Below are 26,483 nucleotides of genomic sequence, written 5' to 3'. Positions count from 1 at the left end.
AAACTTTATTTCTACAAAACTGAAACATGTAGCAGAACATTTATATTTTTAAACCCAACATTCATATGCTTTTTGCTTAAGCTGTTAAAAACTTTGGGTCTGACACACAATGCAGTGTTTACCAAATAAGTAAACTATCATTAACTTTTTTTTTAATTTTAATTAAAGACTTGCCTAATTGCTTGTTTCATTTTTCCTCTTACAGAACTGGAGATATTACTTAAAGAAATTAAAGATAATATGTATTATATTGCAAAAAACACACATATCTTTTCCTGTTTGGATTAATTTTAGTAAAAAAAAAAACCACAATGTTACAAATGCATTGTTTCATCTGAATGTGCAGTGTTCTAACTATCTTTCTTCCCCTGAATTACAAAATCATGCATATTAATGAGCATCTTGAAAAATGGAGACAAGACGGCGTACTCTTCATAAAACCTGCGTTTCATTCTCTAATACAACAGCACCCCCACCTTACAAGTTTCAGTACGCAGCAGAAGTCAAACTCAGGAATGTGACAGTCATTTCTAAATGTTCATGTAGGGCCTCACTAGGTTGTGTACTGTACTTATTATTCCACCTACTAATATGGCAAGTGCACACAAATAACAAAATAAAAATATATATTATCGTACTCTATTGGTATTACTAAAAATTCAAATGTAATTACTGCATATTAAATAATTAGTAGGTGTCTTTCATTTTAAGCAGTGTTGAGAACATCAGTTATTTTATTATATATGTTACCGGTAATGTGTGAAAACTGGCAAAAACGGCAGGCATTGTATTCATTGCCTAGGTATTCTATACAATACCTGCTTTTCACACATTGCCGGTAACATATATAATACCAGGCAATGCAGCTTATTTCTAATCAGTTAAACAAGTGATGACATTTTAATCATTCTTGTAGTTTTTTTTTTCATACTGGATGGTCTGATAAATGTCTTTAATGCCAATGAAAACAATGTGTTGTTCTTTCTGTTGCATTTTCACCAAATAGCTCTGCTGAATCTCATGGTTTTCTAATAGTAATCTAAGGTTTCATAGATATTTGTAAATCCCAAAACCGTATGGTTTAGGCATATCCTTTCGTTTAAATAAAGTTTTCCCAACAAGCTCCTGTAAAATTGAATGGCTGCCTTCACACTGTTAAACTGGCCCGCACTATAGCTGGAGAGAGTGAACAAGCTAAACAGGTTGAGGGTTTGTTTTATTTGCATAGTATTCTCTAATATTAAAAGAATATCATTTTTAAAGCTTTTCCTCCAATATTTTATATTTGCCTTATTAAACTTTAAACTTTTTAAAGTACATTATATGAAGTATTCCCAGAGTGGACGTTTTATATGAATTCTGCATTTTATAAATTTTTAAAACAAAGTCCACTGTACTCCCCAGTAGCTGTCTGTGGTGCTGAACTTGCTTCATGTAAAAACAATGCAGATGCATCCGTCTACTCTAAACCACAGTTTCGCATACGCAACTTTTTTTCTTTTTAAAATAAAGATGCGACATCTGTGTTAAACACATTCTCAGCAGCGACATGAGGAAATTCCAGTATGTACTAACTGTTTAGCGCACAAAATACGCAATCCCTACAAACCTAGCTGTGGACTAAATTCAGAATTTCAAGTTTCAAGTTGATAAATTGCATCATTTAAAATCGCCTTGTTTGTTCTATTTCGCCAATATAATATGTAAGTGTAAAAAAATGTAAACAGAGTCAATTTTAATATGCAAAAACTGGGAGACCTTATACAAGACACACAATGCTGAATATAGTAAAAAAAGAAAAAAAAACAAAAGTATTTTTTTAAGTCTCCCAGAGTTTTCCGATGCATAGGAAAGCGAGTATTTTTTGTTAGCTACGAAAGAAATTCACCAAGAATATTAGAAAACAAAATCCACTAAAAGTTTGCATGAAGAATACATTTTAAAGTTTGCAAAAATAAGGGTTTAGCAGTGGTTTGAAAGAAATCCATATGTTAATTATTTTCTTTAAAGTGTTTCGCAGAAAACGCTAAAATGGTAATCCTCGTATACAGTATATCCAAGATCCGAAAGCATGAATAAAATCAAAAACAATTTTAAAACGTTGAATTGGGAAAGTCCAGGAGACGTGAAGTTTGCCAAACTTTTTTTTATTATTATTATTTTTGTTCTGCTTTGTTCTTCAATCGATTGATGCAAACGTATCCTTCTTTTTACGAACTGTGCAACTTTCCCCTTTTCTTTTCGGCGCCGGAGCTGTGTAAATTCCACAAAGCAGGCAGGCAGGCTGGCTCTCGCTTAAGATACCCATCTCTCAGGATGTTCTCAGCATGGAAGTCCATGTAAATTCATCTGCATAGCCTTTAATAGCAGGATAGCCCCGCTGAGTGATGCCCTCCGCCTTTTTTGCTCAGAACAACACCATCCCGCGTTAGCCTGAGAAAACTAAGCTGACAGCACTCCTGCGCGAGCTTCGCAGAGTGACAGAATCCGAAATGAGGAGCGCGAGCGTCAGCTTGAACCAATCCGTGATGACTTCCTTTGCTTTTTCCCTTTGATAGATTTTTTTTCATCTCGACCACAAATCCCATTCTTGCGGCGCTTTCCTAGTTAAGCGCCTCAAATAGTGTTTGCACGGCCTGAGGTTTACCGGAATGCGGGAAAAGAATACTATGGGGCGTGTTTGAGGCATTCTTTATGGTCGTCATTGTTTTTGGATATCTGTCCCTCTTTTTTTGCCTTTATTCTTTTTTTTTCTTTCTTACATTTTTCTTCCGTTCATTCCGTTGTTCACAAGACGATCCGGCATATTTTCGTGTAAAATCATTAGCCACTAATCCTCTTACGGAGGTAAAGAGGTAGATAACGGCGGTATCGGGGCTGAGGACTCTCCCTTTCTACCGACTTGAGTGAAGAACGCACATATGTGGCACTCAATCACTCTGAGGATTAACACAGCGTGGAGGCAGAACTGGGGGGAAGTGGTAGGTGCAGCGGTGCAAAGATCAGCCTGCTGAGATTTGATCGGAGTTCCCCCATCTCAGCCACTTGATCGCTCTCACTGCAGAGACGTTTGCTCAGCTAAATAGAGCAAGCTGGTTTAATGCGGAGGAAAGCTCCCGTAGTCGAAAGGCTCACCAGCCAGCCAGAGGAGGATGGCTCTGTCTGCGCAGTTTGAAAGGGAAAAACAAGCCTCCGTCTCCTGTAAAGGGCTCCTGAAGATCTGCTGTGGAATTTGATAGTTTCTTTCTGCGCTTGCTGATCGTACTGGGTTTGGTTTCTCCTTCTTTCCAAATTTTGTGTTTAACCGGGAACGTAAGCGGATTCTGAAGGGATTTTTTTTTTTACATACAAACCCATGGCATATTGTTTGAGCGCAGGGGGGGACATGGGCTGTGCGGAGTTGTGCGGTAAGAAAATCAGCACACCTTGCATTGACAGAATATAGTGGAAAACCAAATGGAACACATTTCAAAATATGGTGAAATGAGGATTGAGAAGATTCGGTTTCCATGACCCTCGACAGACAGAAAAGGGCTGATGTTCCTTCTGCAAGGTAAACTTTTTTTTCTAATTTATTTTCTTTATTCCGTCATATTAAGAAAATCGCATAACGTTTTACCTAAAAGAATAAAACGAGGGGCGCTGCCTATTGCATATATTTTAACACGTATATACCAATTAATGGCCGCCTTGCTAAGGGAAACTGGAAACCGATTCGCTATCGGCATCTTAAAAAAAATTACTTAAGGGTTTAACCTGATATTCAGGTACACTGCAAGGTCATTCCGCGTCTTTGAGACTCGATTGTTAAGGATGAGGGCTGCTCATAACTGGGCTTCATTGACTTCTGTCTCTTCGTGCTTGCCGAGGCGGCATTTGCAGCCCCCTAGCTCGGAAACTGGGCACGGATTTTCTGCTCTTTCTTTTTTTTTATCTTTTTTGGTCTGGGGGATTATCCCGATTCTGCTTTGAACGCGTTTCTTTATGTGGTTAAAAGGCAAGACGCGAACGGGGAATAAAAAGTACAACTGAAATTGACCATGGCCGATCCGTTCATACACTTCTCGCCGCTCTGCCCTGCGTTATGAATTCTGGTAAATCTCACGCTTTCCCTGGCAAGTACAGCTTTTGAAATGGAGCGATTTGTACCGAATGGTCGGCTTTTTATTTTTTGCCCCAGCCTCATGCTGTAACCCGATCTGCCTGGCTGCACGGAAAGGCGTTTTTTTTTTTTTCCCGTGACAGCTCCCAAAATACAGGACGAGATGCTGTGGTTTCGGTCCATTTGCCAGATCTAGCTAGCTTCTCATCGTTTCCCATTTTCCTAGAAGGTGAAAGAAAGTGAACTTCGACCTTAATTCATCTCGCAGAGATGTGCCAGCTGTAGCCCTATTGCAACTACTAAATTGGCAATTACAGTCAGTCAAGTGGTTTCAATTAAAAACAAATAAAAATACTGCATGGCTGAAAGGGCTTTAACTAAGCATGCACATGTGTACCGATGTGTGCAGATGGCATTATTTGGGCCGTGAGGATCCCTGACTTTTGGGCTGGGTTTGATTTGTCAGGGTTTTCATTAGGGTACCTCAAACTAGCAAATCCAGGGATATTTTTTCCAGCTTATGGCTGAGTGTTGTCATCCGAGACTGGGAGATCCTTTTCAAAGCAAAAGCAGCACTGGTGCCAGCGCCTTATATGTGAAGCCATTGGTTTTGTGAAGGGTATCTAACTTGCAAAAAACCCCAAATAAATAAATGGCTTCAGGTTAACAGCAGCAAGTACTCTCAAAGCAGCTTTATAAATGTTTCATCCTGTGGTGTAATCCATGAATTATTAAACGCTTTAATGTCTTGTTTTCTCTGTTGGGGGGGAGTGGGGGTTTTTTAGTAATAAAGTAAAGATGACTTTTAAGCAGCGTTCCTGCACCAAATCAGTTTGAAGGGAAAACACTTGAAAGATCTCTGGCTCCTTTTATTAAACATGTAACGTCACCGCCAGCATACCATGAGGCAGCTGATACGGTTCCGTTTGCATTCAATTTTAAAGAATCGCTTCCTGCAGTCTTTTAATAGAAATCCCTAATGAAGGTATTTCAAGATATAATATCTCGTCTCAGCTAGGCTGCAGCACTGCCGTTACTGACTGGTGGTGCTATAATTCAATTTATGCTCCTATCCTGCAGTTCCAGTGGCAGACAAGGGCTATGACACCTTTCGCAGTTGAATTGACCGGGATGCAGGCCAAGAGGAGACAACACTAACAGGGCAGTAAACTTCAAAGGTGACAGTTTATCTCTTGCAGGGAAAGCAACAATCCTCCCCAGACTAGAACATTTTTACTGGTTCAGTCTAGCTAATGAAGGCAGAAAGGTCATCCTCTTCATCTGCCAAAGATGTTTCCGAATCAAAACAGGTTTGTGCGCCTAACCTCAATTATCAGATTACCAAAGGTTTTAGAGCGCAGTGCTATAATGAAGCCATGCCAGCTGGGATGTGTTCAGCGAGATTCTCGCTCGCGCTCTCGCTCCGGATACTTGCTTAAGTACGCTTGCAAGGCTCCCGTCCATGTTGCCTGCTGGTAGAAGCCCAAAAATCAAAGGGAGTATTATACAGCGAGTAAGGCTGAGGCAGTTTAGTGGAAGCCAGTGTGAGCAAGATGATGAGGATAAAAAGACAGCGTGCCCTAGATTACGGTACTACGGTTTAAGCACCAAGTGAGCGACGGGAAGCGCATCCACCGCTGCCTGGCTTCATCGACCCCTTTTCTTCTCTCTTTTTTTCTTTGATCTGATTTTTGTTTGATTGGCAGATGTCAGTAACGGGTTGAAAAAAAAAATGGATATGTCTGCAAGGTCTTTTGCTCTTTAGAGACTGTGTCAAGTCACGTAGGATTTTTTTAAAAAGAAATACTCAAACAGAAACACTGTTGGGTATATAAACTTTATTTCAGGAGCTGTTCATGGTGCATTTGTGTCTGTGGAGGCAAAACGCGACGTGCCAAATCAGAAATGATGGAGTGATTCCACTTGTGAGACTCGAAAGCATGGAAATGAAAGAATATTCACATGCCAGCTGCAACGCTCACATTTATCAGAGCATTCCTGCTTTCAAAATATTTGCATCCTCTTTTAGAAATGTTGTCAGATTAGGTTGCCATTGTGCCCCTTCAACCTAAAATGGATCATGTAGACAAGAATCTTTTTTTTTTTTCTTCTTCTTTTTGTTGTTGTTGCCATGGCACCAAAGATATGACAAAAATGAAGGCATTCGGTGTAGCCTAATCACTTACAAAACCGCTTTGCATAGTCAAGCATTTATCATGCATTACCCCCACGGTGAGGTTAAAAAGTAATCAGTTTTAGGAGACGTGGAATTTCTAAATGAAGACACTTAGATGCAATTTCTGTACATTAGGCTGCAGTGTGTGCAGAGTTTCAGGCTTAGAAAATGGCTTTCAGTGCTATGGTATATTTTTGGCGATTTTATAGGTGTCACAATAAATGCATCTGTTAGCTGGGAGTTCAAAATTCAATTCTGGCAAAGGTGCTCACTTGTGGCTAACACTGCACTGAAACTGTGCAACAACATGACCGAGATGTGAATGTATACAGACTCAGTCCCATTATATGCCCAGTATGATATGCTTAAGCATCTTTAGTTGATTAGGCTAAGTAAAAAAAAAATGTAAGTTAGTCTGAAAGGTTTTTAAATAATATACTACTGGTAATGTGTAACTAAAAGCATTTCCTTCATCCATCCATCCATCCATCCATTTTCCAAAAATTCCTGGCAGTTCGTAATTGCAGTTCTCCTATTAGTTTCACTTTCAAATGTCCATTCTGGTTATACAGATATGGCCTTCAAAAAGGCAAGAGCAGTAAAAACTACAGAGCTATCATTTCAGGTCTCCTTTGGTTCAATGGTAAAGCATACAGCTTGAAGCCACAAGGCTCAATGCTTAATTAGTTGCACAAATGGCAGAATAAAGGCTGCTTTTATCTTGCCACTCTGTTCTTCTGAGCAAAACACGTGTTCAGACCGCTGTATACTTATGTGTATGTGTTTTTTTTGTGTGTATTTATTTAATTATTTATCATGGCACTAAATCTTTTTTGACGACTATCTACTGTGTACAGTGCAAACAAATGAGAAATGCCATTGGGAAGAGCTTAAAAAGCAAGGCGCCGTGACTTCTTGTTTAAAGCAATAATAAAACTGATCTGAAAAAAAAAAAAAAACAGATTGGTAATTTAAAACAACCTGCTAAACCCAGGAGAAGTAAATGTCTGCCAGGCGTCCTAATTTCTTAATTGTATACCATACCACAAGTCATTTGGCACTGGTCAGACATAACGTAGTTAGGCATTCTGTTCACAACTATGGTACACGACCAGGTTAACTAAATATGCAGTGATAAAGGCATACGTGAAACCTTTTTGCAGAGACACGTAATAAGTACGGTAATGAAGTCTTGTAGTGATACTCCTGGCTTATATTCATTTGCATTGAAATTTAATTAAAACAGGAAACTGTGAAATTCAAATTAGTGAATAATCCAACCAGAAATAAAACAGCTAGAGTAGGAGTGCTGGTTCTCTGGCACAATTTTACAAGATGCTCACAGATGGATTAAATTCCTAACATACAAACTAATACATAATGCGTAGTTTTAGTCGTCAAAGGCCGGCATGGATTTTGATTATGATTTGTCCTTAATCTTTAATGAAGAGTAAAATTCTACTTTTATTGAATCTCTGTTTATGTAGGATTCTTATTCATGCTATTCTGCATGTGATTGTATACTTTTTTTTTTCTTTTTTGGTGACATTTTCCATGAAAATGGGTCAGTTAAATAAAGCATGAATGTTTGAAAGGATCTTCATTCCAAAATGCAAAAAGCACATAGCATTTATAATGAAACTGCTTCCTGAATAGCAGACGCTGGCCCAAATAAGAAGTGCTGTCTTCTAATTACACACGCGAATGCTGGCATAGCTCTGTCGCTGTCACCATTTGTGGATTTTTACCCACCACGTCTCTGAAAAAAATACCTTAAATGCTAAATCTCAATCTAAACAGAAAACCTATTGGTAGAATGGCAAGGGATACTAAGGGGACAGCCCAGTTTTATGTGTATAGTGCTGGGTGACATTTTAAATTGTTATGTGACTTTATTTACATTTACATTCACATTTATTCAGCCAGCAGACACATTTATCCAACGTGACTTATGAAAGAGGTCAAAATAAACATCAGTATGGGGAAATGCTTTTTACATGAACAAAAATATGTGCATTTTTGAAAGCTAATGGAATATTATATTATATTATCAATTTTCAGATCCACTCAAAGGCAGCTGATGCCCATCCTGGCAACAGTATTTGAAAGGTGGAAACAATAGCACCAGGTAGTGTGTCAGACAATAGCAGAGCACACTCACAGAATGGACTCACCCAGGCTCACTTACAATTGACCAAAGTTAGTAGATTAGAACAAAATGCTAAGTATTTGGGGGAAACAGCAGAGGTCAGAGCATCTGGAGTGTAATGGATGAGCCTCAGCACAACACAGTAGGTTAGCACCTGTAGGTGTTTCACTAATACTGGGCCATGGGTTTGTAATAGAATCTACTATATAATAAAACACTAAGGTCTGTGTGTCCAGTCCCTCAAAACAATCTGATTGGTCAGTTTGGCTTTGGTGACATGACGAAAGAGAAAGTGTGAGGCGCCTTGAAAATTATGAGAGAGTTGAGGGAATACACTCGAGAGAGGATACCAAGCAAAGGCGCTGAAAGTACACATAGGGCAAGAGACAGGAAATATTTTTAAACTAGCCATGTACGCCCAACTACGTTGCGCGTGTTAAAGTTGTCTGTGAAGGGCTCCCTGTTTAAACGCGGCTGCCAGTCGTGAACTGGGCCTTCGTCGCACAGCATTATGATTTTTTATAAGGGAAACAAAATTACAAAAGAAAACCCTTGGATATTGATTCGATAGGAACGGCCCACTCGGAATCACTGTCCGAATCGTAATTATGTGGTGGTGTAGGAGCATTTGTGCATCTGTCCGTTCACAGTCCATCTCATTTTCAGGACGCTGTCATTTCCTCTCACAATGTCTTCTCAATCTTTCTCTAATCTCGCAGGTTGCTTTGTGACAATCCAAAGAGTAAGGCGATATACACGGAGCAATGGTTATAAAAGGGGGACACATAGGTATCCAGGCTCTTTAAAGCATAAATAGGGATCACTTCACTGACATGTGAGCAAGCCACGGTACAACTGTGAGATGCGCAGCACTCGCCGGCTACAACGTAACAATAATAATTTCCGGAACGTGCTGTTATGTTGTCATTCATTTTACCCACTGTCTTTCTTTCATTCATATGTTACAAAGGCACATACCTTTTATCTTCGGCAATCTCATTCTCTAACCAGGCCTCAGGAGCTAACCAGCGTAACACTGTCCACCACCCCTTTTGTTATTCCGGCACATTGTTGACATCCGTGAGTAACAACAACATACTAAACTGGAAGGTGGTCTACGCATGTGTGGAGTTCGCGGACAAAGATCAAGATCTAAATAAAGATCTCTTTAGTTAATTTAAAGCACAACAATTTGTTTAGTTTGAATGTCTGTGTTTTGAGGTGTGACTGGCGTACTACAGTCTTCAGTAATATAAGCCTGGAGGAGATTCTTAATGCAATGCCTATGTTTTAGCTGTCTCTCTACTGCCATCTAGTGCTTCTTCTAATTCATTCGCGGACAAACAAAGATCAAGACCCAAATGAAGATTATATATAGAGATTATTCTATTACCTGTCTTCAATACATTATGTGGCTAATATAATATAATATAATATAATATAATATAATATAATATAATATAATATAATATAATATAATATAATATAATACGCTACCGTGGCTGTTTTTTTGTCTGTCCAGGATTTTAAATCACCTGTAGCTCGCAAACTGTATGACGTATTGACCTGAAATTTGGTACACATATACTACGTGACATCTACTATCCATTTTCGGGGTGATGATTGACCACCAAGGTTGTTCCTCTTTTTATTTTTATTTTATTGTAGAATCATCTCTCGGCAGCGGCCAGCTGGGAGGCCGGGAGGTGCATGCGTATGGGCATTGTTCTCCCCCCTACCACCTTCGCTGTCACTTCCCCTACCTCTTCATATCTTAAATCATTCTTGAGGCAAATTGAAGACTTAAGTGCCAGGTTAAGTGAAAAATTAAAGAAAAGGTACTACGTAATTGCAACACAAACACTGACTTAGTCAATTTTAACGCAAAAAGATGGCGATGACAGAAGAAGAGAAGAAGCAGGTCACTAGCATGGAGAAAAGAAGAGCTGCTCACGAAGAAGCAAGCACACCAACCTCTGAGCAAACAAATGATAAACATACAGAGAAACAGTATGAAAGCTATGAATGCTCAAGTCAAGTGGATTCACTGCACAGTATCGTGCAATATGCCTTTACTGGTATAATATAATATAATATAATATAATATAATATAATATAATATAATATAATATAATATAATATAATATAATATGTATTGATTAACTCCTTTTCTAATTCCTGCATCCAGTTCAGGGTGTAATGGTGCCCCTCAAGGCTCTTGTGTCCTAGATTTGAATCCTGCACTTACTCATCATCATTGGGGAGTTTGCACATATTTCTCATATCTCTGAGGGTTTTCCTTTGGGTTTAAATGGTCTAACTCTCACATCCCCCAAGACATTCACATCAAGTTAATTGTTCAGTCTAAAGTGGCCATGTGTGAGTGGACCCAGTGATGGAATATCAAAGCCAGCTTACTTCCATTTACCCAGTGCTATCAAGATAGGCCCAAGCCCTGTAACACTGAACCAAATTAAGCAATTTTGACAATTTTATTTTTTAATTCAATATAAGGGTGACAATCCTAGGAGTCACCCAGAGTATAACACATAGCTTCATAGGATTAATATTGTCGTATGTACAAAGTGCAGTAAAATTCTTACTTGCATGTGGTAATCAACAGGCAGCATGTCGGTACACTTCAACGGAGTGATCAGTGAGTATTACTACACTTCCTCAGAGTTCCTGTCTTTCTTATTTGAAATAACAACCTCACCTCAAAGTTTCAATTATACTAGAATTTGAACTTGTACTGTTTCACTTGCAACAGAAGGTGTGTGTCATGTCTTACCATATTATCATCTGAAACCTTTATGCCATTTGACTCTCAGATGTTGTGTGATGCCAAAGGCAAGTTAAAGTAACAATGTGTCATCAGATGAACCTCACTGCAGTAAGTGGTACTGCTGCCATGTGTTATGATCTTCAACTTTTATACATTCCTAAAGATCTCTATATGGATTTATGGTTTTGAGGCTCAAGGAATTCAAAATTAGTTTTTAATTTTATGTAGAACTTATTCTGAAACAGTTCATTATTTAATTACGTTTCATTGTGACGCCATTTTGCTTTTTGTTAGGGTTCCACCATGTTATGTAACTGATTTGGAATGTCTCATTGAACTAATTTCTATAATTACCTTGGTTTGTACTCATTATCATTTTATTAATAATATAAAAGATCACCCCTGGTTTATTTGAACTTGACAGATAAACCTTATTTATTTTTTCCTTATTTAGTCCTTCCTGGTTTTTTCGAATCCCTGCTATTGTACCTTGACTCTGAATTTCTGATCACATATTGGCTTTGACATAAGATTTCCGTGTTTCCCGGTTTCGACTTTTTGGATGTTCATTGCTTTTTGATCGTCACAGTCAACTTTGTTTTATTTTTAGAATGTGTTTCAGGTTGCTAGATCCAGCAACCTAGGTTTGAATTTCATGTCAGATGACTGGTGTTGGTTTATCTTCAGCCATTTTGTTTTCCTTCCACATCCCCGAAGATGAGTTTGTTGGGTTTATATATATATGTGAAATGTTAAATATTTTAAACATTAAAACATTAAATACTATACATTATTATTATTATTTTATTTTGTGATTCTAATTTTGTCTCTTGTGAGTGTGATTGTCTGTATCATTGAGTCCTTTGATAGATTCAAGGTTGGTTTCTGCCCTGTTCCCTCCTCAATGCTATATTGGTTATAAGAGTGTCTAAGAATAATATAATATAACTAGCAGAATACCCGCGCTTCACAGCGGAGAAGTAGTGTGTTAAAGAAGTAATGAAAAAGAAAAGGAAACATTTTAATCATACTGTAACATGATTGACATTGTCATTGTCATGAGTGTTGCTGTCATATATACTGTATATATATATATATATATATATATATATATATATATATATATATATATATATATATATATATATACATACACTCACCTAAAGGATTATTAGGAACACCATACTAATACTGTGTTTGACCCCCTTTCGCCTTCAGAACTGCCTTAATTCTACGTGGCATTGATTCAAGGTGCTGAAAGCATTCTTTAGAAATGTTGGCCCATATTGATAGGATAGCATCTTGCAGTTGATGGAGATTTGTGGGATGCACATCCAGGGCACGAAGCTCCCGTTCCACCACATCCCAAAGATGCTCTATTGGGTTGAGATCTGGTGACTATAGGGGGCCATTTTAGTACAGTGAACTCATTGTCATGTTCAAGAAACCAATTTGAAATTATTCGAGCTTTGTGACATGGTGCATTATCCTGCTGGAAGTAGCCATCAAAGGATGGGTACATGGTGGTCATGAAGAGATGGACATGGTCAGAAACAATGCTCAGGTAGCCCGTGGCATTTAAATGATGCCCAATTGACACTAAGGGGCCTAAAGTGTGCCAAGAAAACATCGCCCACATCATTACACCACCACGACCAGCCTGCACAGTGGTAACAAGGCATGATGGATCCATGTTCTCATTCTGTTTACACCAAATTCTGACTCTACCATTTGAATGTCTCAACAGAAATCGAGACTCATCAGACCAGACAACATTTTTCCAGTCTTCAACTGTCCAATTTTGGTGAGCTCGTGCAAATTGTAGCCTCTTTTTCCTATTTGTAGTGGAGATGAGTGGTACCCGGTGGGGTCTTCTGCTGTTGTAGCCCATCCGCCTCAAGGTTGTGCATGTTGTGGCTTCACAAATGCTTTGCTGCATACCTCGGTTGTAACGAGTGGTTATTTCAGTCAAAGTTGCTCTTCTATCAGCTTAAATCAGTCGGCCCATTCTCCTCTGACCTCTAGCATCAACAAGGCATTTTCACCCACAGAACTGCTGTATACTGGATGTTTTTCCCTTTTCACACCATTCTTTGTAAACCCTAGCAATGGTTGTGCGTGAAAATCCCAGTAACTGAGCAGATTATGAAATACTCAGACCGGCCCGTCTGGCACCAAGAACCATGCCACACTCAAAATTGCTTAAATCACCTTTCTTTCCCATTCTGACATTCAGTTTGGAGTTCAGGAGATTGTCTTGACCAGGACCACACCCCTAAATGCATTGAAGCAACTGCCATGTGATTGGTTGATTAGATAATTGCATTAATGAGAAATTGAACAGGTGTTCCTAATAATCCTTCAGGTGAGTGTACAGTAATCCCTCCTCGATCGCGGGGGTTGCGTTCGAGAACCCCCCGCGATAGGTGAAAATCCGCGAAGTAGAAACCATATGTTTGTATAGTTATTTTTATATATTTTAAGCCCTTATAAACTCTCCCACATTGTTAACATTATTAGAGCCCTCTAGACATGAAACAACACCCTTTAGTCAAAGGTTTAACATGACAAGACAGAGATGACAGTTCTTTCTCACAATTAAAAGAATGCAAAAATATCTTCTCTTCAAACGAACGCCATCAGGAGCAGTGCATGTCAGAGAGAGAGAGAGCGTGACAGAAAAACAAACCATCAAAAAATCAATACGTGCTGTTGGGCTTTTAAGTATGAGCACCGCGATAAAGCAGCCGCAAAGAAGGGAGCAATGTGAAGGTAGTCTTTCAGCATTTTTTAGAGTAGCCTCCGTATCTTCTAAACAAACAGCCTCTGTACAAACAGCCCCTCTGCTCACACCCCCTCCGTCAGGCGCAGAGAATGTCAGAGAAAGACCGAGAAAAGCAAACAATTTGCTCGGGAAGCACATCGTATATCATTGAGGAGTTTTAGTTAATATGTAATACATGCTCTGATTGGGTTGCTTCTAAGCCATCCGCCAATAGCGTCCCTTGTATGAAATCAACTGGGCAAACAAACTGAGGAAGCATGTACTTTAAATTAAAAGACCCATTGTCTGCAGAAATTCACGAACCAGCGAAAAATCCATGATATATATTTAGATATGCTTACATTTAAAATCCGAGATGGAGTGAAGCCGCGAAAGTCGAAGCGCGATATAGCGAGGGATCACTGTATATATGTATATATATATATATATATATATATATATATATATACACACACACACATAAATATATATATACATATACACACATATATACAGTATATATATACATATACATCCACATATATATATACATATATATATGTGCACAAAACCACGCTTTTATCAAGGCTTCCGTCAGGTAGTCTTTTAAAATGAAATTTTCCTCCAATCAATCGTAGCAACGCCCTTTCTTCCGACTCTTACATTTTTGTAGCTCTGATGTGTGCATCAATGTAATCGGTGTACCACAAAATCATGCATTGACAGAAGTTCCCCTTTGCTTGGAATGCAAAGTGTGATTAAATGCGTTATTTTTTAACGCGTTATGGAGCACATGCATCGAGGCTTCTCAGCTGTGCTTGTGCTAACAAAAGGAAACATTTTAAAAGTAACGTAACATGATTGTCAATGTAACCTTTTGTAAGTAGTGCCTGGAGGATTCAGAGAGTGCAGAAACTCTAGAGACAGCGTGTGTATTAACTTGTGGATTTTTCTGTGAGTATTTGGTGGCAGCGTCACAAAGTCGCTCCGTAAGACTGCGTAGCTGCGGAGCTCAGCTCAGAGCGAAATGAGGTGAATGGGAGGGAGATGATGACGGACTCCCCCCGCCTTAACTGTCAATCCCCCCACAAAGACAGTCTCTCGAAATTTGCATAAGCACAGCCCTTTACCTGCAATTTTAACTTAGTTACAAAGTGATCAAAACTCTCGTTTATATCCTGCGTCCTCTCATTAAACTTGTATCCCGCATTACCCGTGGGCATGACAAACGCCAGCGGCAGCTTGTCTATGAACTTAATTTAAAGTGTAGGTTTACATCGTGCTTTGTTTTCGAAGTAGCAGCACTCATGAATATGGTTGTACGTGTCACTCACTCGCTTCTTATTGTTTCGCTGCCTTCTCAATTATATAATGCATGTTTTCTTCAGCACTTTTTGGAGCTCTTCCTTGTTTTCTACGTACTGCGTTGACAGTCAGTTCACGTGATTATGTGGGAGGCGTGATGATGTCACATGAAACTCCGCCCCCCACGACCATCGAGCTCAACTCCATTACAGTATATGGAGAAAAATAGCTTCCAGTTATGACCATTATGCGTAGAATTTCGAAATGAAAACTGCCCAACTTTTGTAAGGAGTGAGCCTGCCAAATTTCAGCCTTCCACCCACACGGGAATTTGGAGAATTAGTGATGAGTCAGTCAGTGAGTGAGTGAGTGAGTCAGTGAGGGCTTTGCCTTTTATTAGTATAGATATAATATAATATAATATAATATAATATAATATAATATAATATAATATAATATAATATAATATTAGTGCTTTGAAAACCACTGAAGCTATGACCAAATGAGCCTGAGCTCCAGGGTAAAGCTACACTCAGTAATTGTGTTGAAAGTCAGGTCCCATGGGCATTGTAGAATGTTGTTATGATTGAAAAAATGAGGAAATGTGTCAGCTTGTTGCTAACTAGTGAGCTGTAAATGTATGGATTGTGTTTCAAAGAAGGTACCTTTAGTCATGATTTAGCATCTCATAAAACGATATAAGGAAAAAGTGCATTCAATCGAAAATTAGACAAAAAGAAAAAGAAAATGAATCTGGTTGTTATAGATATTTTTTATTTTTACCTGCTTTAAAGCTAAGAATGTAATCTCATTCACATGTACATATGAAGTACAATAATGTATGAATGTAACTGCTGTACATCTGTGGAGGTACCTTTTGACTTTATGGTTTCTTTAAGAAATTAATGGGCCGTTTAATAGCAAGGACATTAATCAATGACCCACATTGTGATTAACCCAATGAACCCTTTAATACTTTGTTTGCATTTTCTGGCACCCTTTCTCCATCTATAAACCCTACAACAACAGCAGTTTGTGTGATTCCAAAGGCTATCAATGACATCTAGTTCCAAACTTTACCCTACAGTTACCTAGAATTTTCAAGGCAATCTAATCAATTTAAATAATCAGTCAATCTAACCTAAGGCAGTCAAATTATGATGAGATATCAGATCTAGATCCAAACCATCAGTGTGGAGTTTACATGTTCTCCAAGGGTCTGAAGAGGTCCAGTACTCCATTTGGTTGCCATTTTACTTGTGGTCCCTCATTGTCACCTGTATACACGGAGGTCTGTTGAAAAGAGAAGTTGGGTAGACTTAAACCTCTGTTTCTGATGACTTATTTGGTGGACAGCCCTACAGTAAAAATTTCTGATCAAATAGTTTATGGAACTTGCTTCTCTAAGTAAAATTTGGTTGTTGCCAACAAACTGGTTTTGAAGTTTTACAGTGAGATATAGTCCAACACCACATGTAGATGAGCTCAGCTCGACATGCAGAATGCTTCTCTAAGTAGAAGATTCATGCTATAAAGGTGTTCAGAAGAAATGACACCACCCTGTATTGTCACAGGAAGGGTGAGGCAGATTTTTAATAAGAAAGGTGAAACATAGTTTAAAATATAGTAGAGTTCATTAAACAGAAACATCAAAACTGATATGTCGTCAAATCAAAATGCAAAGAAAACAAATGTTAAGGTCAAAAACAGAAATGCTAGAAAACAAAAATGCTCTCTCTGCTATTAAAGTCTTCATTTACAAACTTGGATAAACATGAAGACCCAGTACTGATGTTTATACCTACTAATCTCTGATGCCATGCACTATTCATTTCCTGTCATCTCTGCCTTAGGAATGAGGTGGTTACAGAAACAAAATGGCGGTGCCCACAATGAAACAAAATGGCATCGCGGAAAGACAAAATATTTCACAATTTTTAATTAATGGTTTAAATGAAAACCTGTTATTCTATTTAAGTCCAAACTACAACATGGAAAAGAAAAAAGTATGAAATAAAGTTGTAAAAAATGTGTACAAAAATAAATCATAGCAGACCTCAGTCTTATTCAGCCATGCTTTTGTCTAAATGAAGCTTCAATGCTCTGCTTAAATGAGAATGGAGTCAGGGTGAAGTTAGTAATATTGGATAGGGCCTTGAATGTTTTGAAACATTGCTTAATAATGTAATGTGGCATGTAGGCATCTCATCTCATTCTCAACGCCAGCTCACCCTGTTGAAGGCTGTGGTGGGCTGGTGGCTATCCTGGCAGCACTGGGTACAAGGCAGGAAACAGGTACATGGTGCCAGTCCATTATGTAGACATGCTTGGCACTAATGTGACATGTCGGATTCACTCTGACACCCATATTTACTGTACACACACATGCAGTAATGACATTAACATTTCCAAAGTCAAAATGTCTTGCTAGGAACACTGGATACAATTCCCATTCCCTGAGCTGAGGAATTGTTGTGACAGAGATCTTTTTTTTTTTTTAACATTTCTGTACAAATAATGAATGTAATTAAGAAAACTATGCAATTCAGCAATTTCTTTAATTAGTCTTTTTTACTAAACGGCGAAATAACTTCTATTTAATATAGTGAGCATTAACAACACTTCAGACTGTAAGTAACAGCAATATAAATGCAATGTGTCCCCGTTTACCAGATCCTTTTTGGTATAATTCCACTTTCAGCATTTTAATATGCCCCTAATGACCAGTTATTTTCTGTGAGTTGAAGGTATTTATTTGACTTGACAGAACTAGTGAGGGTCTGAGGTAAATAAAGAAATCAGGTGGATGAGCCACCTGTTAAAAAAGCAAAAAATGAGCACAGATGGAGAGGGAATGGAAGACTGGAAAAAAGAAATGAATTGTAATAGACAAACATGTCAAAAAAGAAGATCCTTTTAAAGTTATGTTCAGGAAGCGGTCAACCATCTTTGAATTATTATATCAATCATTTAATCTGTGAGCTGTGTATTTTACCTATTTAAGTCAGAGGATTTCCTCCTCTCTCCAACTGCATTTTCTGATCTCGTCGCCTGAGCTTCTCAGATTACACAACAAAAAATCGCAGGGTTTGCCAAATGAGATGACTGAGGAATGGCTTCCCAGCGCAGTTTCAACTTTCTTAAGTATCTTGAGCATGTTCCTTCTTCTGACATCTAGTAATGAGTTGCCCGATAGAGCGGGTACCCATGTGACAGTAATAGGTATGGCAAATTCAGCTGCAATCTCTCTGCTTTTTTCTTTTTTTTTTCCCATTCTGCTGGGGTACGTTAAACACACAACATAAGACACAGACACATCTCTTTTCTGTTTGACAGGTCCAAAATCACCCATTTCCTTTATTCCTCACAGATAAATTCATTGTACTCCTGGGTGAATGATCATTTATCCTCTGCTCTCACGTACACATGAGCCCACCTCTACAACTTAAGACAGAATTGTTGGAGCGAGTCATAGACCAGTTCAACTGTTTCACTGAGAATGTTGGACTACACAACTGCTGGTCACGGGCGCATACCACAAATGCTGCTGATTAGCTAAAATTATGTAAAAGAAGTCTAGACTGAAAACTGCTGGGAAAGACGTGCAGAGTAACAAGGCTTTTACACCACCAACAACTATTCCACCTGGTTTGTTGTTTTAATTCTTGCCACTCTATGTGCTTTAAATAACTCTTATAATAAAGGAAGCAGTATGGATGACAATGTTAACTGTTTAAACTAAACAGAAGCTAAAAACAGTCATAGAATAGTGAAAATGGTAAGCTAAAATGTTTACGGCACCACAGTTGAATGACAGAATGAAAGATGAATTGACTGAACTTGTTGAGAAATTATAAGCCCAAAAATGTACCTTACATGAAGATTTTATATGCAAACTGAGTACAGTGCCAACCCTGATGACTTAGAAAGCCTGTTTGATTTGGTCTGAGTAAGTCACAGAGTGGTAGGACTGATTCACTGGGTACGTCACACTACACGATTGAAGGCCATTGAAGTGTGCTGTGACTGAGCCTGACTCAATTAAAGATTGTGTAAATGAAGTCTAAGATGAAAATTACTGGAAATGTCATATAATATGACATAGCCTTAAGACTGAACTCACCATTAAATCCAGGCTTATGCTATAGCATAACATTCCCAAACCCAGTTAATCGAAATCAGTGTTATGGTGGACTGAAGGCCCATCTCGGCAGTATGAGGTGTAAAGCAGGATCTGACCCTGCATGGGGAGCCAGTCTTTCACAAGGCCTGTTCATGCACACACTCACACAAGCCTTTCCAACATATCCAGTGTCACAGGTGGCTGCGGCGACCCGGTCAGGATGCCCCGGAGGAGGGCTTACGCCTCCCCCAGACCACAGAGCTTTGAAGCTCGACCCTGTAGGGGCCCGTGGTCACCGCTAGGGGGCGCCACCAATGCCTATGCACCCCTGGACCTCGGCACTTCTGCCACACCCGGAAGTGCTAGGGGGCAGAGGATCAGGGACACCCGGAGTGCTCCTGGGTGCGTCGCCAGCACTTCCGCCACACTGGGGAGTGCCGGCGGAAGAGTGTCGAGAGGCACTTGGAGCACATCCGGGTGATTATAAAAGGGGCCGTCTCCCTCCGTTTGAGCGCTGGAGTCGGGAGGACGAGACGAGGTCTTGGAGGAGAGGAAAGGAGGCGGCCTGAAGAGAGTGAAAGAGGCATTGTGTTGTTGGCCAGGACTTTTGGGGGAGATTGGGGTTGTGTGGGCACCTGTAAATAATAGTTGTGTAAATAAACATGTTGGGTTGTACAGAACGATGTCTGCCTATCTGTGTCCGGGCTGAGCTCCACACCAGTTATCCTAAAACACACGTCAAAGAAAAACCCACAGAGATGAGGACTGGGCTGGGATTTAAACCCAGAATGTGTAGTCTGTAAAGTGGCAAAGCTAAGCACTGCTTCACTACACCCCACACTTAAATAGATTCTATCTTTATGTACTTTTATGATTAGATGATTGATTGAAATAAAATATCACTTAGAAATCCAATAAATATAATAACATAACAATGCATGTTATCTTTGTTCTTGCTGGAATCATTCGTAGTCTTGGTTTATAAAACTGGCTCAGAGTTAATAAATAGCCATGGATTGAAGGATTGGTTACACGTTGCCCTGATATTGACCAAAAGTCTAGACAAATGGAGTCAACATTTCAATAAATGGCCGGATGAAAAGGCTTCTTTCAGTTTGTCCAGTTGTAAATAATGATATTGGAGTGAAAAATGTAAGGAGGATTAAATTTTGTTTTGTGATCTGATATTATTAGTTTAGAAATATTTGTATTGATGCACCAATCTAGTTCTGTGGATAGAGACTCCAGCTTTATGTGAGGCTGTAATAAAGGCAGTGGGCAAAGAGAGAGTGTGCAGAGTCATACAGTATGCTATAACCATCGGACATAAAGGAATTGTCCTCCTTAATGTGCCCTACCCAGATATAACAAACCATTTCCCCAAAAGATTTAATACTAACAAGAAAAACTCCCTTGTCTGTTACCGCACTCAAAAACAAGACTGCCCTACTTCTATTGATCTGCTGTGTTTTAATGGCATCATAAAGTCTTTGATTCCTGTGGTGATCTTAATTTTAAAGCAGTTAAAAAGAATGTAAACAGCCTGGCTAAGTGCATACGTTTTTAGCTTTCGACATATGTATACAACAGCTTAGTTATACAGTATAGGGCAGGTACATAGATAGGTAGGTATGAAAGACGCTATAAAATAGATTGTCTGACACATCTACCTATCTATAAATGATACTTTAAACAGATATGAAATTTACTTTATAATACACAAAACTGTTTTGATATGTGAATCACTTGAATTTTAAATGCCTTTAGCTGTCTATTAAGCTATTGATTTTCTATAAAAAATAAAGTAGCCATGCAGCCATTAAGTGCAGTGCAGCCAATTATGGGTGGGCTTTAAAATAGCAAAGTTCTTCATCAAAGCGTCTCTAGCCCCTTTAGGTCTAGGAATATGATGACGCTCTTATTTTTTCAGTTTTTGCTAACTTAACAGTATGAGTAGGATATACAATCACACAGTCCACTGCTTCTTGCAGACCATCTCTGATTCAGAATTTTTTCCATCACTTTCTAATTTACAGGATGGAGGAGTCATGCTACCCTGAACAAGAATTGCATTGTATTATTTTTGATTTCCATATTAATCCACAGGCCCAAAGAGATGCAGAGAAATTGGATGGCAATTCATATTCACATATGATGAATAAAGAATGATGATCATTATGATTGCACATATGAAGTAGGCTGGATGAGATCATTTTTAGTGCCTTGCAGACCTCGCCAAATTTCCCATATTGACTTTGATTCAGACGCATCTTGAAATTAAAATGAAACTTACCTAAACAGTTCTTATTTTCCTGTATATGTGAAACCTATTTTCTAAAATATGTGTAACTTTCATGCAGTTAAACAATAGATTCAAATTGTTTCATTATAATTTTAAATAATAAAAGTACAATTTTATTGTCGATGATTGTGCCCTATAGGGCATGTCCTCTTCTTGATCCAGATCTACAGTAACACCAATGAGAAGATACATATTTTAAAAAAAAAAAAGATTTTATTATCAGAATAACACATGGGGATTAAAAAGTAATCATAAGGAGTATCAAAGCATCCAATAAATCCGATTCAGTTTATTTTTTGTATAGTGAGTGCAGGTGCAGAACACTGTGGCAAGTTCTCAGGTAAGATGCAAGTACAGATGTTACAAATACAGATAGTCCCCAGGTTACGGACATCTGACCTACGACATATGAATGGGGCCACAGCTGCAAAACATGTAATCTTCGGCCTGGGGATGCTGCAAGCGGTGGCTGGATGGGGACGATTTTGCTGCTTGCACAGTGTAGCGTCCCTCGGGCGGTTCCCGGTGGCAAGCGGTTTCACTGCCCGCCCACCACACACAGCTGCCCATTCATTCTCGGTGGGTGGCTGGTAATGCTGCAAGCGGTGACCTGGTTGGGGCTGAACGGAGGCCATTGAGGGTGAACGGGGCGACGGGGGGGTTGGGGGGTTCTGTGTTGGGTTTTAGCATTGTAGTGTGCCTCAGATGGCTGCATGTTGAATGGGGTTGGTGATGCGGCAGACACTGCAGGCAGCATACTGTAGTGGAGGTGACTGTGAGGTGGGCTGGTAATGAACCGCCCCTCGCTGCCCCCATTCATTCTCAATAGCAAGCCTGCTTGTACTGTTATGCACATAGCAGGAAGTTGTCTCTTGTCAGTACAGGGTGGTCCAGATCTAATTATGCAGATCCAGATCGTCTGGATGACTTTAATTTATGCAAGGACGATTCCAGTTCGGCCCGAAGATGATTCTTCATGTCGTCAGTTCACCTAAGGACACAGATTTGTTTAAACACACAGGAAAACAAAGTAGTTTGAAACTTATAAACATAAATAGAAACCTGTATCTGTACATGAATTCATTGTTGAACTATGGCCAGGAATACAAAAACTCCATTCAGCAGCATCACTGGAGAAAACAAAAACCTGGAGTGTCCACAGTCAATTATAAGAGAGATGTTCAAAGACAAATAAACAAGTAAACCAAACCCTAGCTGCCCCACTATATCTATGGGACTCATGTTTAACACTTGTATCTGTCTAGTGAAGAGTTACCTATGCACCTACTAAACCAACTGAATCCTTCTCTTATCTCCTTCCAAACCTTTTCTTATACTCTGTGGTCTGTTCTTCTCCCCTACTAATTGAATTTGTGCCTCCACTGCTCCCCTTAGCCCAAGTTCAGCAGACGTATAGATAAGAGAGAATTTTAAATCCAAGTCAAAGACTGATTTTAGGTTGTCGGGTACAGCCCGGACACAGACAGGCAGACATGTTGTTTCACCACACACGTGTTTATTTACAAGTTCAAAGTACAAGCAAAGTGCACAAACCCAGTGCCGCAGCACCAATCACCCCTTCAAGTCCTGGCCGCACAATGATGCCTTGCTCAGTCCTCAGACCGCCTCCACACCTCTCTCCGAGCTCCGTCCACTTCCACCCGACTCTTGCCTGCGACTGGAGGGAGGTGGTCCCTTTTATCCGCACCCGGATGAGCTCCAGGTGCTCCCCGGCAATCTTCCGCTGACCCGCCCAAGTGTGGTGGAAGTGCTGGCTGTTCTCCCGGAAGCTCTCCGGGTGTCCCTGCTTCTCTTCCCCCAAGCACTTCCTGGTGTGGCGGAAGTGCTGAGGTCCAGGGTCCACAAGGCATTGGGGCGCCTCCTGGCGGTGACCACGGGCCCCTACAGGGTTGGGCTTCCATGCCCTGAACCCGTGGCCCCCAAAGCAACCAGGAAGGCGGCCCCCACGTGATCCCAGATGGGCACACACCCACTTCCGGTCCTCCAAGGCGTCCCGACCGGGTCGTGGCCCCTGGCATCCTCGACAAAGTATATTCTGGAGATAGTTTCAGGGGTTGCAACCAGCCCATAGAGCTCGTTTGGTAGTCCTCTTAGTGTTCTTCTAGTGGCCAGAGGTGTTCTAACTGCTATGAGTTCCAGCTTCCAGACACCTCGCTTGATTAGTTGCTTATTTCAATGAGGAGCAGAAGTAAACGTGCACAGCAAACAGAGCCACCCTGCTGCAGACAATCAGACTGAGTGACTACAGTATGTCTTTTAGAAGATGGTATTGTTTATGAAGACTAACATCCCTTAGTGGAGCATCCTAATACTGCTGGCATGGTCATTCTTAAGATTTGGGAAACCTGTCTTCTATGTTTACATTTTCTGTAGTTTACAAGACTTTTATATTTTGAAAGTTTATTTTTCAAACTATAATTTCATGTATTAGTTGAAAGAGTTAAGTTTATTTTGTTTTATATAATTGTGCCACATAGTCATGTCAAAAGCCTAATCAAGCGGGCATTGATTTGCTATGGGACCATACCTGGTCCCTGAAGACTTCCCTCCTGATAGGAGCCAATAAATGATGATGCAGTGGCATGAGCTGCTTTGCCCAAAATACAGATTAAACCAGTGAGCTAGTGCTCGTGGCAAGTCTAATGTTCGATTTTCTGGTTATGACCCTCGCTGTTCTGTCCTGGTCTTGTTTTCATCGTAGTATTACGGTTGTGATTATTAAATAGGATTTTGTTGGTGAACAATTCTATTGTGACTACAATTACAGCTAAGGACACTGGTTAGAAACAGTAGTTTATTTTTGTCTGGAGTTTATTTCTCACCGTTCTAGTAAAAGAAATCTTTTTCATTTTTTTCTGAAGTAAGTTAGCATCTACCAGACAGGTCCATAGAATATTCTACTAGTGGCAAACATTGGTTTGGAAAAGAAGACAGGTGGTGGGCATCCATGGTGCAGGCTTTCAGATCATTTCATATTTTTTGTAATTTGCCTAACAACCACTTGTTGCTAATGCTTTGATTACTCTGCCAGGGTTTTTTATGACCAGACTACTGTCCAGAATATTGGTCTCGAATAGTTTAATTTTCACAATAATCATAAAACAATTCAACACAAGCTTAGAAAGGCTTAAAACATAAATGCTGATTAAATATGGCAGAAAAGAGGTCTATTAAAAGAAGCAATGTACTGTGTTAACTTTGAATAATGGGTGTCAGGGCAGTCCCACGGTTAACTATGCCACCACCTCCAGTGTGGAGTACAAGTGGACAATAAAGTTTAGAGCAGAAGATTGTGGGTTCTTTTCCAACCTCATGTTCACTAAACAGGTCCCATTTATGCAAACAACTCTAACATGTTCTGATTTTGTCAGATGTCTGTCCTGTATGTGGTCATGGCTGGCTCTAGCATATAGACAAACTAGGCAGTTCATGTAGGGCAACAAAGGTTTAGGGAGGGCTGAATTTAGTTAACCTTAATCAGCGGCAGATCCATCATCAGGCTGCGCTCCCAAATCACCGAGGATGACTCAGTCCCATTCGGTAAGATGATCTAATGTCCATGCAGTGTAATCACAAACAGGGACCCCCCTCACCATGTGAAAATGATATTCACGTATCACTCGTGCATAACCTCAGACTGGATTACCACACTCCACTGCTCTGTGGTCTGCAATTATGTGTATAGCAATTGCCTTCAAGACTCTGTGGTTTAAGTGAAACATTTTCACTTTTGTCCAGAGCAGCAAAAACGCCTGTATGCAGCAGTAATGAAGACTGAATATTAGAGTAATCTGCAAGAGAACGGGCCATTCAACCCAACAAAGCACCCCAGCCCTATCCACCTTGTAATTGCAATTAGATATAACTAGATTACTGATTCAGAGTGAAAAAGAAGATCCTTTTCATCATTAGAAAAGTACTTCCCTAAATAATAGCCCACGCACTAGCCTTGATTTAACACAGTAAAATGGAAGTATAAAAATTATAATGACACAATATTCTGGCTTAATCCTGTTCAGGATTGTTGGGGGGCTGGAGCCTGTTCCAGCCACATTGGAAGCAAAATAGGATCCAAACCTGGGACAGTCATGTTAATATAATGTGCAATATGCAATTTTAAACAGTAGAAAAAATAAAGCTGATTGACAGCATTATGGTGCCGGACCACCAGAAAGTGTTGCTCGTTTCTTGGTCAGTATTCATTCAGGCCTTTTTAGAAATGCAGTACTTGTTTTCAGTCAGGGATTACATCAAGGCAGGCTCTTTCATTTACATACCGCATCATTAAAGTGATCCTTACTCTTACTGTATGTATTAGTTGAACAGCAGTTACAATGGCATTTCTTTTATAAGGCCGGCACTTGCACCGCTAAGCACATTTCTGCATGCTGATGAACACAGAAATTTTACATGTTGCTTCTAACTGTGAAATAAGACTTTTTTTAAAAATGTGAATATTTTCACTGTTGCTGGGTGATAATGTGAAAAAGTTGCATATAATAAACTGTTAATGAAGAATGGCACTGAATGTTTGAATATAATTTTACAAATGATTACAGATTGTTAACAATAAAGTGATAGTTTTCTCAGCTCCATGGCAATAAGTAAGTCCAATGTGAATTTCAAGCAACAGCAGCCCTGTATTCCTCAAATAATGAATATTTCTCAGCTAATTTCAAGTGTTATAGAATGCAATGATACTATCCTAAATATACAGCTGCTGTATAAAAGAGAAATGTGCAAAGAATGCAAATGG

General features: G+C 39.5%; 1 protein-coding gene across 1 annotated transcript in view; it reads left to right on the top strand.

Annotated features, from left to right (window-relative positions):
* The first annotated feature begins 85 nt into the window (after nucleotides 1-85).
* lrfn5a (leucine rich repeat and fibronectin type III domain containing 5a) overlaps nucleotides 86-26,483 on the top strand; it is a 192,531-nt gene continuing 166,133 nt past the window's right edge. Inside the window, exon 1 of the mRNA XM_039741556.1 lies at nucleotides 86-3,553. The gene's annotated coding sequence lies outside the window, so the exon portion shown is untranslated. The remainder of the gene's footprint in view (nucleotides 3,554-26,483) is intronic.

This window comes from Polypterus senegalus, chromosome 18 (assembly GCF_016835505.1).
Source record: "Polypterus senegalus isolate Bchr_013 chromosome 18, ASM1683550v1, whole genome shotgun sequence".
Classification (NCBI taxonomy): domain Eukaryota; kingdom Metazoa; phylum Chordata; class Cladistia; order Polypteriformes; family Polypteridae; genus Polypterus; species Polypterus senegalus.
Note: the sequence above shows the minus strand (reverse complement) of the source record. Positions and strands in the feature narration are given on the sequence as shown.